This window comes from Triticum dicoccoides, chromosome 6A, assembly GCF_002162155.2.
Source record: "Triticum dicoccoides isolate Atlit2015 ecotype Zavitan chromosome 6A, WEW_v2.0, whole genome shotgun sequence".
Classification (NCBI taxonomy): Eukaryota; Viridiplantae; Streptophyta; class Magnoliopsida; order Poales; family Poaceae; genus Triticum; species Triticum dicoccoides.
The window spans coordinates 179,763,081-179,778,898 of NC_041390.1; positions in this window are offsets into that span (position 1 = coordinate 179,763,081).

A 15,818-nucleotide genomic window follows, 5' to 3' on the forward strand; every position below is an offset into this window, starting at 1 on the left:
CCTACTGGTGGCTCTCTTCTCCGGCGAACTTGGAAGCAGCGATGTCGAGGTCCCGGAGCAAAGTGAGGAGGCAATGGACGGCCAGCTCTGAGGCGGACAGGCGCAGTTCAACGGGGACGAGGTGCAGGAGAGCAGAGGGCCTGCGAGGGTCTTCAGCGGCAGAAGGCGAGGCCGGAGGGCGGATCCGTCCAGGAACAGGGCGGAGGCGAGCTGGGCGTCGAGGCGATGAAGTCCATGGCGACGGCGTGGTCAACAAGAGCGGGACGACGTGCAGCTGTCCTCTTCTCTGAAGAAACAGAAACAACAGCAGGGGTTTGAAGAAGGGGCTCTCCGGCGAGGGCACCGGTGACCGGGGACGGGGCCTAGCTACCGGGATCCGGTCGGAACGGGCAAGTGCGGCGGAGTGCCAGTCGGATCTGGTCGGAGATTGCATGGATCCGTGGTGGACAGTGACGAACAGCGGGCGACGGGGTTCCTGCACTCCATGGAAGAGAGAGCCATGAGAGGAGGAGAAGAAGCAAGTTGGGGAGAAGGAAAGAGAGGGAAGCCGGGCACTGGCCTGGGTCGGGGCGACGCTTCCAAGGGTCAACGACGAGGACAGCGGGGCGGAGCAGTGGCTTGCAAGGGCTCCTCTCCTCTCGATGGAGCTCGGGAACGAGGGCACGGGGAGGCAGCAGCCTCGGGCAGTGAGGAGGTCCAGCGGGAGTCGCGGCTCCACGTCCGACGCTGGGACGAGACGAAGGAGGTCGGCGGCGGCTGGATTGATTGGGTGGATCGGACAGGAGCGGGCTACACTGCTGATGATCCCGAGGGGAACCCGAGAGAGTGGTAGAGCAAGGAGGATCCCTAGAATATAGGGTTTGTCCAAAATGGACTAGGGATAGACTATATATATATGGAAAAGGAGGGAGTTGGATCGTCCGATCAAAATCCGATGGTCGAGAATAGATGGGCTAGGAAAGTCTAAATAAGAAACGGAGACGTTTTGTAGATGTTTGGGGATGATCCGGATCCAACGGTGATGACTGTCCGGGTCGGGTCCAGGACAACTTTTCGCATGCGCGCGCGAGGGGGTTTGATGCACTGAGCAGAGAGGGTATCGGACCGTGCGATCACATCGGACAACTCCGGAAGCGAAGAGGGGAAAGAGGGTGGACTAGGTGGGCTGTGGCGAGACTGCGAGGGGGAGAAGAGAGAGAGAGGGACCGGCATCTGTTTCCGGAGACCGAAAACGTCCGACGTTAGATCGGCTATAATGCCACTATAGTTATTCGTTGGGGCGCCAAGCGAACTCTGAATGCGATGAAATTTGACAGGCGGTCTGTCTACACTATAATAAGAGCACATGTCAACTCTCATCCCATTCCGAGAACATTTTCCGGCCATTTATAAAATACTATTTTGGACATGCCGCGGGCGCGTGCGAGTGTGTCTGGGCTCAGAATGAACGATGGACGGAACTGGGGAACCCGGATGGATGCAAGTTTTGAAAACATGATGATGCAATGCACATGATGACATGACAAGATGCAACATGCAAGCGAATGACATGGCAACGACGGCGAATAACTGGAAGACACCTTGCACATCTGTCTCGGGGCGTCACACCCATAGCCGATTGGTACACCAACAAACAAAAGCATCATGATTATCTTGATGGGAACTAAACCAGGATACCCAAGAAAAAAATTCTTCATTTAACCAGTGATAGTACTAGATTAGCATCAGCAATAGGAGCACATGGACAATGTCTGCACAACCACCATGTACTTTTTTCGAAACAACATTTATACCTCCATCGAGGCATAAATCAGGACAACTTTTCGAGTGGGATTTCCTCTATAATAGTATCGTGGACCATCCGACGAACCCTAGCTACTATACATGTGGAGCTAGAGAGTAGTCGCATAGAAGAAAACCAGCATGCAGCGACCTCGGGAGCTGGACCAGTACAAGAAGTTATACCTCAGGTGGGCGAGATGTCGCTTAGGTGGGCAGGCGGGATCTGCTCACACGACAGCAGTGAACAAGGGCGCAGAAGACCTTCGTCCGCACCAGCGCCGGCTCCAAGAGGACAGTGCACATCGGGTTCCTCTATCGCTGACGGCGACAACGTTAACACTGCACCTCCTCACCTCCCGCAGCGGACGGGATTCGGCCGGATCTGTGACCACTAGTGAGGAGAGAGATAGTGTGGACACTGTCATCTTGTTTTGATATGGAGAGGGTGAGAGAGCGAGACGCGAGAAAATCTATCAAACAAGAGGCTATAATGGAGTAAAACAATCTCTCCATAGTAGTGGTTTTAAATAGAATACGCATGTTCCCAAAAAAAAGAAACAAAAACTAGCGCACAATTTTTTAACGTACCAAGAAAGAAAACTCGATCAAAAACACGCCCCCGCTTCCAGGTCGCGAGAGTCGTCGCGCACACAGACATAGACATAGACATGCATATCCGTGTTTACGTAAAATTCCATTTCCATCTCCATTTCCAAGCAATTTTGCCCAACTGGCACATTATTTACGTTGTTAATTATATATGCGGCAATATTAACGTACATCATCCCTTGTTTGCGGGCGTCCGGACCACTACCACGGCCGCTCCTGACCAACCCGAACCCTCTTCATCAGCCGCGCGTGCTTCCCGCCCGAAATGGTCAGTGCCACATTCATGCCCGGCCAGAGCGGACGCGACCTCTCAGTGGCTCTAGCATTGAAGCGGCGCATCGGCCTAGAGAGCGTCGCCCGCACCGCTTCCTGGTGCACGCTACTGCTCCGCATTCAAAGGTTGCAATAGCCGGCCACAACATGCATGTAAAAAGTTCTTGGGAGTCCGTGCTACAACTAGCTGTCCTCCCCCAACTCGTCAATCTCTTCTAGTAGTACTAGTACTCCATGGCGCAATCCATCGACAAGCAGGCGGGAAAGTTATCGTATACTCGATTTGCGATGAGTGGCATGCCGAGCAACCGTGTGGGTTCTTGCCGTGGAGGAGGGTGAGACATGAACGCGACATACATGATTTAAACGTTGGTTTTGCTCGATGGCGCGATCCAACGAAATGAAATGTTGGTTTCTCTCCGTTTCCATTTTTTCTCTGGAAAAACGGAAAATTTCCACTCCATTTTCATTCCTACTCCAAGGTTGCCCCGTTACAACATTCCATCAAATACAAAGGAAAACTAACACGCATGCTGATGCAAGTCAATGATTCACAGATCATAGCCAATATTTACTTCACAACTAAAGACAAAAGTTGTGAGAGCATGTAGGAAAGAAAAACTACTGATGGGGTCACTACGACTTAAACCCTAAAAAGGATTTAATTTCGTGGCCAGGTAGAACCTGTCGAAGGAAACATGGCTAGCACCCTTGGATCATAGATGCTTTTGTGCAGTTCCACTAAAATTGAGCTGAGCATCCTTGATGGCAAAGATATTGAAGCTGCGGCAGTTAATGAGACATAAACTCATCACAAGTAGAAGCCGACATGGAGATCGAGCTACGTGTGGAGCTGTGGCAGTGGAGCAAGCCAGCTCCAAAAGGAAGACGGGCTACCTGGGACGTCGGATTGTAGCTAGAAGGGCGGTTGGGACGCGACATCGGCACATACCGCGATGACCCCTGATTGGGACGCACTGACTGTGGATTTTCTCCCTCGCTGATGTCTACCGCGTCTACGCGGAACACTGTTCCCTTCCCCCAGCTGCGGCATCAGGCCGGATATGTGACCAGGGGTGTGGCCACCGTCGTTCTATGCTTGTGAAGAGAGCAACCCAAGCAAGCAGGCTTGTGATAACCCACAAGTATAGGGGATCGCAACAGTTTTCGAGGGTGAAGTATTCAACCCAAATTTATTGATTCGACACAAGAGGAGCCAAAGAATATTCTCAAGTATTAGCAGCTGAGTTGTCAATTCAACCACACCTGGAAACTTAATATCTGCAGCAAAGTGTTTAGTAGCAAAGTAATATGATAGTGGTGATAATGGCAGCAAAAGGTAATAGTAGTAAAAGTATTGTTTTTGGTATTTTGTAGTGATGATAGCAATAGCAACGGAAAAGTAAATAAGCGAAGAACAATATATGTAAAGCTCGTAGGCAATGGATCGGTGATGGACAATTATGCAGGATGCGGTTCATCATGTAACAGTGATAACCTAGGGTGACACAGAACTAGCTCCAGTTCATTGATATAATGTAGGCATGTATTCCGAACATAGTCATACGTGCTTATGGAAAAGAACTTGCATGACATCTTTTGTCCTACCCTCCCATGGCAGCGGGGTCCTTACGGAAACTAAGGGATATTAAGGTCGCCTTTTAATAGAGAACCGGAACAAAGCATTAACACATAGTGAATACATGAACTCCTCAAACTATGGTCATCACCGGTAAGTATCCCAATTATTTTCACTTCGGGGATAACGGATCATAACACATAATAGGTGACTATAGACTTGCAAGATAGGATCAAGAACACTCATATATTGATGAAAACATAATAGGTTCAGATCTGAAATCATGGCACTCAGGCCCTAGTGACAAGCATTAAGCATAGCAAAGTCATAGCAACATCAATCGCAGAACATAGTGGACACTACAGATCAAACCCTAACAAAACTAACTCGATTACATGATAGATCCCATCCAACCCATCACCATCCAGCAAGCCTACAATGGAATTACTCACGCACGGCGGTGAGCATCATGAAATTGGTGATGGAGGATGGTTGATGATGACGATGGCGACGGATTCCCCTCTCCGGAGCCCCGAACGGACTCAAGATCAGCCCTCCCGAGAGGTTTTTGGGCTTGGCGGTAGCTCCGTATCGTAAAACGTGATGATTTCTTCTCCTTGATTTTTTTCTCCCCGAAACTCAATATATGGAGGTGGAGTTGGAGTCGGAGAGGCAACAGGGGGCCCACGAGTTAGGGGGGCGCGCCCCCCACCCTCGTGGCAAGGTGGTGCCCCCCTTGGCCTTCATCTTTGGCAGGTATTTTTCTTATTTTCTGAAAAGTGTCTCCGTGAAGTTTTAGGTCACTCCCAGAACGTTTGCTCCTGCACATAAATAACACCATGGTAATTCTGCTGAAAACAGCGTCAGTCCGGGTTAGTTCCATCCAAATCATGCAAGTTAGAGTCCAAAACAAGGGCAAAAGTGTTTGAAAAAGTAGATACGTTGGAGACGTATCAGCTTGTAGCTTAGGCTCCTGCTAGTGTATATATAGTGTTTTTTTCTCCATATCAACTATTTTATATTGCGTACGTGTCATTGAAGAGTGAAATGATGGTTGCTTCTTCTGACTAACTTACTGTGTGATTTGACTGCTCCTTTAGTGGCCCCTACACGTACTCCCCCTACGTGTATGCAACAGTCACACATACATATGGACGCAAAAACGCGCGCGACACCCGAATGCATGCATGTCCGAGCACACGATGGAACACAAACGGTCACGCTCAAGTGCTCAACCAACATGTGCATGCACACACATACTCAGTCAGGGTGAGCTAGTGACCGTATAAACACCGGAAAATGTATATATTGAGCGCAATGAGCGTATTATGAAGTCCACTAACCGTATTATTACAAATATACAGTGACAGACAATGTATTTATCTAGTTTGAAATTAAGGCATATTAACCGGAGAGGAGGCAGTATGGACTATCATTACATTGTTGTGTCCCGTCAACTTGCCGAACGAGGAGAAGCTTGCAGGACGGGAGAAGCTTGCGCGCGGTTACTCGCAGGACAAGGAGAAACTGTTAACTAATGCAAGCTCTCCTTCGCTCAGGCGGTGGACGTGCAACGGTTAATTCGGTGCCAGATTGCCAGAAGCATACACTGTACTAGTACTATTATTGTTGCACTTCCCGAAGAGGCGAACAACCAAGCGCAAAGTTTACTAGTACTAGTACGACTACTATAGTCTATAGAGGTATGTACTATACTAGTACTAGGAACTGGATGGAGGAGCGTCTGCACTCTTATCATATTTTTAAAATGTGATAAAGCTATCTTCAACACATTTGGTTCTCTTCGAGGGTTCTCGCATGTTATAATGGAAGTTGATTGCATGGAACACTCGCCACAATTCTCACCTAATTCTGGCTCATATCCTGTTACAAATAGGAGCACTCGGTAATATTTCCTCTTTTTTGTTATTCAGCGTGTAAACAGGTCAGCAAACCATGCGGCGCATCTTTGTGAGAACCGTGCTTGCTGCACTTTGAATGTGGCCGAGAGCTGGCTTGATGAAACATCTAGCTTCCTACTTCATTTTTTGCAGGGTACCTCGCTTCCTAGTGACCAGTGTCTTGGCTGATCGTCCTAAGAATGCTTATATATGAATAAAGCTCTCTCATTTACCCGCAAAAAAGATTAAGCCGTATTAACCGGAAAGGAGGGAGTATGGACTAGCACTACTTGTTGGTGTGTCTCGTCAACTTGGTAGATCCCATCCAACCCATCACCGTCCAGCAAGCCTACGATGGAATAACTCACGCACGGCGGTGAGCATCATGAAATTGGTGATGGAGGATGGTTGATGATGACGATGGCGACGGATTCCCCTCTCTGGAGCCCCGAACGGACTTCAGATCAGCCCTCCCGAGAGGTTTTACGGCTTGGCGGCAGCTCCGTATCGTAAAACGCAATGATTTCTTCTCCTTGATTTTTTCTCCCCGAAACTCAATATATGGAGGTGGTTTTGGAGTAGGAGAGGCAACAGGGGGCCCACGAAGTAGGGGCGCGCGCCCTAGGGCGGCAGGCGCGCCCCCCACCCTCGTGGCAAGGTGGTGGCCCCCCTGGCCTTCATGTTTGGCAGGTATTTTTCTTATTTTCTGAAAAGTGTCTCCGTGAAGTTTCAGGTCATTCCGAGAACGTTTGCTCCTGCACATAATTAACACCATGGTAATTCTGCTGAAAACAACGTCAGTCCAGGTTAGTTCCATTCAAATCATGCAAGTTAGAGTCCAAAACGAGGGCAAAAGTGTTTGGAAAAGTAGATACATTTGAGACGTATCAACTCCCAAAGTAGATACGTTGGAGTCCAAAGCATGAGTAGGATATAATCCACCATGAACATAAATATTGTGAAGGCTATATTGATTTTGTTTCAACTACATGCGTGAACATGTGCCAAGTCAAGTCACTTAAATCATTCAGAGGAGGATACCACCCTATCATACCACATCATAACCATTTTAATAGCATGTTGGCACGCAAGGTAAACCATTATAACTCATAGCTAATCAAGCATGGCACAAGAAACTATGATCTCTAGTTGTCATTGCAAACATGTTTATTCATAATAGGCTAAATCAAGAATGATGAACTAATCATATTTACAAAAACAAAAGAGGTCGAGTTCATACCAGCTTTTCTCATCTCAGCCAGTCCATCATATATCATCATAATTGCCCTTCACTTGCACGACCGAACGATGTGAATAATAATAATAGTGCACGTGCATTGGACTAAAGTGGAATCTGCAGGCATTCAATAAACAGGAGAAGACAAGGCAATATGGGCTATTTTGTCAGATCAACAATAATGCATATAAGAGCCTCTTCAACAATTTAATTATGGTCTTCTCCTATCAACCCCCAAAGAAAAGAAAAGAAATAATACTATTTACACGGGAAAGCTCCCAAGAAGCAAAAGAAGAACGGGAAATCTTTTTGGGTTTTCTTTTTAATTACTATTACAAACATGGAAAGTAAACTAATTAAACACACAAGAAGAAAGCATAAAAAGGGAAATAAACTAGCATGGATGATACAATGGAAAAGTATGAGCACCGACATCTAGCAATGAGTGTGTGAGGATAAATGTAATGTCGGTGAGAAATACGTACTCCCCCAAGCTTAGGCTTTTGGCCTAAGTTGGTCTATGGCCACGGCTGGCTTGGCTGATATCCATAATAATAGTTGGGGTCGTACTGTGATGCAGAAGAGGAAGACTCCGGTTGCCACTGGCTGACAATCATCTCTGGATCCCACTGATAATTAGACTGTCGTGAAGGATCAAATTGTGGTTCCGGCTCTGGCTCCTCGGCTGGTGCAGGGTTCCGGTAGGCGTGAATAGCCGTCAACGGAACAAGATACGTGCCTACAGCCAAATCAAACAAAGAAGGAGCAGGCAAGGTAATAGTCTCAGGATGATGTTTATTAAAGAACAATTGATATTTAAGCTCTCCTTCCCTATTCTTAAGAATAAAATCATGTGCCACCATACATTTATAATATAAATAAACATGAGGCAGCACCTTTTCTTCCTTCTCATAATTCCTAATAGGTATGTTAAAATGTCTAGCTAGGCGTGTAGCATAGATGCCTCCAAAGATGGGGCCCTTGGTACGGTTCAGACTTAACCATTTGGCAAAAATGCCGCCCATACTAAAATTGTTATCACCATTTAAACCGTGGTGCAAAATAGTAATATAAGGGATACTCAGGTTTCCACAGTTTCCACGACCAATCAATCAATGACTAGCAAATAATGCAAAATAACATAAAATAGGAAAGTGTATGCTAGTGATTCGTGCATCAGAAACCTTCCTTGTTTCCCCTACAGTGATATTACCGATAAATCCCTCCACATCATCACGATGTGGTTCTTCTGTCTTGCCCTCAAAAGGTACTAAACAAATCCGACAGAAATCATAAAGTGACATCTCCTTATGCTCATCATAAAAATAAAACTCCACCGTAGGTGGTGACCTCCTAGAATGGAAATGAATGTTTTGCACAAAGATATTTGTGAGCAAGAGATACTGATCGCATTGGTCGTGGAGGAAAGCGGTAAGGCCTGCAGTCTGAGCCAATTCATGAAAATCTTCATAAATCCCGACTGCTCTCAAGAAATCCTCGGAAGGCCATTCACACGCCCGAACCTCCGCGATGTGAGGCAGATTATACTTAGGCTTTGGTGCCTTTTCCTTCGAACTTTGGCTCGATGAGCCCCTCAAAAGTCTCCTCATCATTTTCTGAAAAAATTCTGAAATTTTGAGTAACTTCAAAATAAAAGTAAACCAAACTCAATAATATTGATAGTAACTACTCCTACAAGTGCCTAGGGCCTATATCACGCATCAAAACTACTTTTGACCATATAAATTTGACACGCAGCTCAAGAACGGGGTCACCTAAGCAGCAAAAATTTGCAATGAATAAAGCACTAGAACAAAACTAATTGCACCAATGGGGGAGTCACATACCAAGGAACAATCTCCCCAAGCAGTTTTGTGAGAGGTGCTTTGAGCAAGGAGATCGAAAATGGCAGCAAAACGAGCTTGGACTCGGGTTTGAGCTGGTTATTCGTGTTTGGGGAAGGAAGAAGGAGTGTATGGGTGAAAGGATAAGTGGAGGAGGGCCACCATGGGCCCACGAGGCAGGGGGCGCGCCCTCCACCCTCGTGGGCAGGTGGTTGGCCCCCCTGGTGTGTTCTCAGTTCCATAAATCCTCAAATATTCTAGAAAAAAACATATTTAATTTTCAGGGCATTTGGAGAACTTTTATTTTCGAGGTATTTTTATATTGCACGGATAATGAGATAACAGACAGACAAATATTTATTTTAATTTTATTTATTATAAATAACAGAAAGTAAAAGTGGGATACAGAAGGTTGTGCCTTGTAGTCTCATCCATCTCATGATCATCAAAAGGAATCAACTAACAAGGTTGATCAAGTCTTGTTAACGAACTCATTCCGAATAACATGGAACCGGAGAAATTTCGAATAACACTATGTTACCTCAACAGGGATATGCACATCCCCAATAATAAGAATATCATATTTCTTCTTGATAGTAGGAAGAGGAAATTCAAAACCTCGAAATATAATCGATGGAATTTTTCCAATAGAGTTGATACTATGAACTTGAGGTTGTTTCCTCGGAAAGTGTACCATGTGCTCATTACCATTAACATGAAAAGTGGCATTGCCTTTAGTGCAATCAATAACAGCCCCTACAGTATTCAAAAAGGGTCTTCCAAGAATAATAGACATAGTATCGTCCTTAGGAATATCAAGAATAACAAAGTCCGTTAAAATAGTAACATTTGCAACTACAACATGCACATCCTCACAAATACCGACAGGTATAGGAGCAGCCATTTGCAAAGATATTTCAGTAGGTGTCAACTTATTCAAATCAAGTCTACGATATAAAGAGAGAGGCATAACACTTACACCGACTCCAAGATCACATAAAGCAATTTTAACATAGTTTGTTTTAATAGAGCATGGTATCGTGGGTACTCCTGGATCTCCAAGTTTCTTTGGTATTCCACCCTTGAAAGTGTAATTAGCAAGCATGGTGGAAATTTCAGCTTCCGGTATCTTTCTTTTATTTGTAATAATATCTTCCATATACTTAGCATAAGGATTGGTTTTGAGCATATCAGTTAATCGCATACCCAACAAGATAGGTCTAATCATTTCAGCAAAGCGCTCAAAATCCTCATCATCCTTTTTCTTGGATGGTTTTTGAGGAAAGGGCATGGGTTTCTGAACCCAAGGCTCTCTTTCTTTACCATGTTTCCTAGCAACGAACTCTTTCTTATCATAACGTTGATTCTTTGATTGTGGGTTATCAGGATCAACATCAGGTTCAGTTTCTATATCATTGTCATCACTAGGTGGAGCATCATCATGAACATTATTATTAACATTATCACTAGTTTTAGTTTCATTACTAGGTTGTGTTTCAGCATCAGAAATAGAAATATCATTTGGATTCTCAGGTGTTTCAATAATATGATCACTAGAAGCATGCAAAGTCCTATCAGTTTTCTTTTTCTTCTTTTTAGAAGAACTAGGTGCATCTAAATTATTTCTCTGAGAATCTTGCTCAATTCTCTTAGGATGGCCTTCAGGATACAAAGGTTCCTGAGTCATTCTACCACCTCTAGTCATAACTCTAACAACATTATCATTATTCTTATTATTCAATTCATTGAGAAAATCATTTTGAAGTTTAAGTACTTGTTCTACTTGAGTGGTAACCATAGAAGCATGTTTAATAATAAGTTTAAGTTCACCTTTGACATTAGCCATATAATCACCCAAGTGTCCAAGCATATTTGAATTGTATTTTAATTGTCTACCAAAATAAGCATTAAATCTTCTTGCTTAGCCATAAATTTACCAAACTCATCTAAGCATGGGCTAACAATTTTAGTAAATGGGATTCCAACTTTATCATATCTATAGAGAGAATTTACCTTTACTACATGTGTCGGGTTATCAAGACCATGAGTTTCTTCAATAGGTAAAGGATTTGGATTATATGTTTCTTCAACAGGCGGTAAATTAAGACCATGTATTTCTTCAATAGGAGGTAAATTCTTAATATCTTCAGCTTTAATACCCTTTTCTTTCACAGATTAATTTGCCTCTTGCATATCTTCAGGACTGAGAAATAGAATACCCCTCTTCTTCGGAGTTGGTTAAGGAATAGGCTCAGGAATTGGCTCCGGAGGTGTCCAATTATTTTTATTTGTCAACATATTATTCAATAGAATTTTAGCTTCATCCGGTGTTCTTTCTCTGAAAACAGAACCAGCACAACTATCCAGGTAATCTCTGGAGGCATTGGTTAGTCCATTATAAAAGATATCAAGTATTTCATTTTTCTTAAGAGGATGATCAGGCAAAGCATTATGTAATTGGAGAAGCCTCCCCCAAGCTTGTGGGAGGCTCTCTTCTTCAATTTGCACAAAATTATATACATATCCCTTAAAGCAGCTTGTTTCTTATGAGCAGGGAAATATTTAGCAGAGAAGTAATAAATCATATCCTAGGGACTACGCACACAACTAGGATCAAGAGAATTAAACCATATCTTAGCATCACACTTTAATGAGAACGGAAATATTTTAAGGATGTAAAAATAGCGAGTTCTCTCATCTTTAGTGAATAGGGTAGCTATATCATTCATTTTAGTAAGATGTGCCACAACAATTTCAGATTCATAACCATGAAAAGGATCAGATTCAACCAAAGTAATTATATCAGGATTAACAGAGAATTCATAATCCTTATCAGTAACAAAGATAGGTGAAGTAGCAAAAGCAGGGTCAGGTTTCATTCTAGCATTTAGAGATTGCTTACTCCATTTAGCTAATAATCTTTTATGTTCAGTTCTATTTCTGCAAGCTAAAATAGCTAAAGAAGCATCTTGATCAAAAACATAACCCTTAGGAATGACAAGTGGTTCTTCATCATCACTTTCATCAGTATCATCAGATTCAATATTTTCAATTTCTCTAGCCCTAGCAAGTTGTTCATCAAGAAAAGAACTAAGTGGCATAGTAGTATCAGACATAGAGGTAATTTCATCATAAGTATCATGCATAGCAGAAGTGGCATCATCAATAACATGCGACATATGAGAACGAATAGCAGAAGCAGGTGTAGGTGTCGCAAGCTTACTCAAAACAGAAGGTGAATCAAGTGCAGAGCTAGATGGAAGTTCCTTACCTCCCCTCGTAGTTGAGGGATAGATCTTGGTTTTAGGATCTCTCAAGTTCTTCATAATGATAAGCAGATATATATCCCAAGTGACTCAAAGAATAGAGCTATGCTCCCCGGCAACGGCGCCAGAAAATAGTCTTGATAACCCAAAAGTATAGGGGATCGCAACAGTTTTCGAGGGTAAAGTATTCAACCCAAATTTATTTATTCGACACAAGGGGAGCCAAAGAATATTCTCAAGTATTAGCAGCTGAGTTGTCAATTCAACCACACCTGGAAACTTAATATCTGCAGCAAAGTGTTTAGTAGCAAAGTAATATGATAGTGGTGATAACGGTAGCAAAAGGTAACAGTAGTAAAAGTAATGTTTTTGGTATTTTGTAGTGATGATAGCAATAGCAACGGAAAAGTAAATAAGCGAAGAACAATATATGGAAAGCTCATAGGCAACGGATCGGTGATGGAGAATTATGTCGGATGCGGTTCATCATGTAACAGTCATAACCTAGGGTGATACAGAACTAGCTCCAGTTCATTGATATAATGTAGGCATGTATTCCGAACATAGTCATACGTGCTTATGGAAAAGAACTTGCATGACATCTTTTGTCCTACCCTCCCGTGGCAGCGGGGTCCTTACAGAAACTAAGGGATATTAAGGCCGCCTTTTAATAGAGAACTGGAACAAAGCATTAACACATAGTGAATACATGAACTCCTCAAACTACGGTCATCACCGGTAAGTATCCCGATTATTGTCACTTCGGGGTTAACGGATCATAACACATAATAGGTGACTATAGACTTGCAAGATAGGATCAATAACAATCATATATTGATGAAAACATAATAGGTTCAGATCTGAAATCATGGCACTCGGGCCCTAGTGACAAGCATTAAGCATAACAAAATCATAGCAACATCAATCTCAGAACATAGTGGACACTAGGGATCAAAACCTAACAAAACTAACTCGATTACATGGTTGATCCCATCCAATCCATCACTGTCCAGCAAGCTTATGATGGAATTACTCACGCATGGCGGTGAGCATCATGAAATTGGTGATGGAGGATGGTTGATGATGACGATGGCGACGGATTCCCCTCTCCGGTGCCCCAAACGGACTCCAGATCATCCCTCCTGAGAGGTTTTTGGGCTTGCCGGCGGCTCCGTACTGTAAAACGCAATGATTTCTTCTCCTTGATTTTTTCTCCCTGAAACTTGATATATGGAGGTGGAGTTGGAGTCGAAGAGGTAACAAGGGGCCCATGAGTTAGGGGGGGGGGGGGCGCCCCCACCCTCGTGGCAAGGTGGTAGCCCCCCTGGCCTTCATCTTTGGCAGGTATTTTTCTTATTTTCTGAAAAGTGTCTCCGTGAAGTTTCAGGTCATTCCCAGAACATTTTCTCCTGCACATAAATAACACCATGGTAATTCTGCTGAAAACAGCGTCAGTCCGGGTTAGTTCCGTTCAAATCATGCAATTTAGAGTCCAAAACAAGGGCAAAAGTGTTTGAAAAAGTAGATATGTTGCAGACGTATCATCTTGTTGCTTAGGCTCCTGCTAGTGTATATATAGTGGTTTTTTATCTCCATATCAACTATTTTATTTTGCGTGCGTGTCATTGAAGAGTGAAATGATGGTTGCTTCTTCCGACTAACTTACTGTGTAATTTGACTGCTCCTTTAGTGGCCCCTACATGTACTCCCCCTACGTGTATGCAATAGTCACACGTACACATGGACGCAAAAACACGCGCGACACCCTAATGAATGCATGTTCGAGAACACGATAGAACACACACGGTCACGCTCAAGTGCTCAACCTACACGTGCATGCACACACATACTCAGTCAGGGTGAGCTAGTGACCGTATAAACACCGGAAAATGTATATATTGAGCGCAATGGGAGTATTATTAAGTCCACTGACTGTATTTTTACAAATTTACAGTGACAGACAATGTATTTATCTAGTTTTAAATCAAGCCATATTAACCGGAGAGGAGGCAGTATGGACTAGCATTACTTTGTTGTGTCCCGTCAACTTGCCGAACGAGGAGAAGCTTGCAGGACGGGAGAAGCTTGCGCGCGGTGGCTCGCAAGACAAGGAGAAACTTTTGACTAATGCAAGCTCTCCTTCGCTCAGGCGGTGGACGTGCAACAGTTAATTCGGTGTCAGATTGCCAGAAGCATACACTGTACTAGTACTATTATTGTTGCACTACCCAAAGAGGCGAACAGCCAAGCGCAAAGTTTACTAGTACTAGTACTACTACTATAGTCTATAGAGGTATGTACTATACTAGTACTAGGAACCGGATGGAGGAGCATCTGCACTCTTATTATATATTTTTTAAATGTGATAAAGCAACCTTCAACACATTTGGTTCTCTTTGAGGGTTCTAGCATGTGATAATGAAAGTCGATTGCATGGAACACTCGCCACAATTCTCACTTAATTCTGGCTCATATCCTGTTACAAATAGGAGCGCTCGGTAATATTTCCTCTTTTTTGTTATTCAACGTGTAAACAGGTCAGCAAACCTTGCAGCGCATCTTTGTGCGAACCGTGCTTGCTGCACTTTGAATGTGGCCGAGAGCTGGCTTGATGAAACACCTAGCTTCCTACTTCATTTTTTTGCGGGGTACCTCGCTTCATAGTGACCTCACTTTGAATGTGGCTGAATGCTTATATATGAATAAAGCTCTCTCACTTACTCGCAAAAAAGATTAAGCCGTATTAACCGGTAAGGAGGGAGTATGGACTAGCACTACTTGTTGGTGTGTCCCGTCAACTTGCAGAACAAGGAGAACCTTGCAGGACAAGGTGAAGCTCGGTTACGCCTTTTGACTAGTGCAATGTACCCTCGCCCAGGTGGTGGACATGCATCAGTTCATTTGGTTTCAGATTGCCAGAGGCATACACTGTAGTACCGAACATGCGGAGTACCATCATTGTTCGACTTCACAAAGAGGAGAAGAGCCAAGGGCAAGGTTTAGTAGTATGAGTAGTACTACTACTAGAACCGCATGGTGGAGCCTCTGTACTCTTATTTTGTTTAATCTCTGATAAAGTACATATTTATTCCGGAGAAGGGCGGAAAATGGCAGCCCAACATGTAATGATGATATCGATCAACCATTCTTGAATATATCTTGGCCTCCGTGCGAGCCTGTCTGCGTGTTCTCGCTCCTCGTCTCTCTCAGACTAGCCACAGTGGGAGTAACTTCAACAGTAACATCGAGTCCAACTCAACAAATTTGCTTATGTGGCAATGAGTTAATGAGGAGAGAGATAGTTATAGTAACTTAGCTAGTTACTGT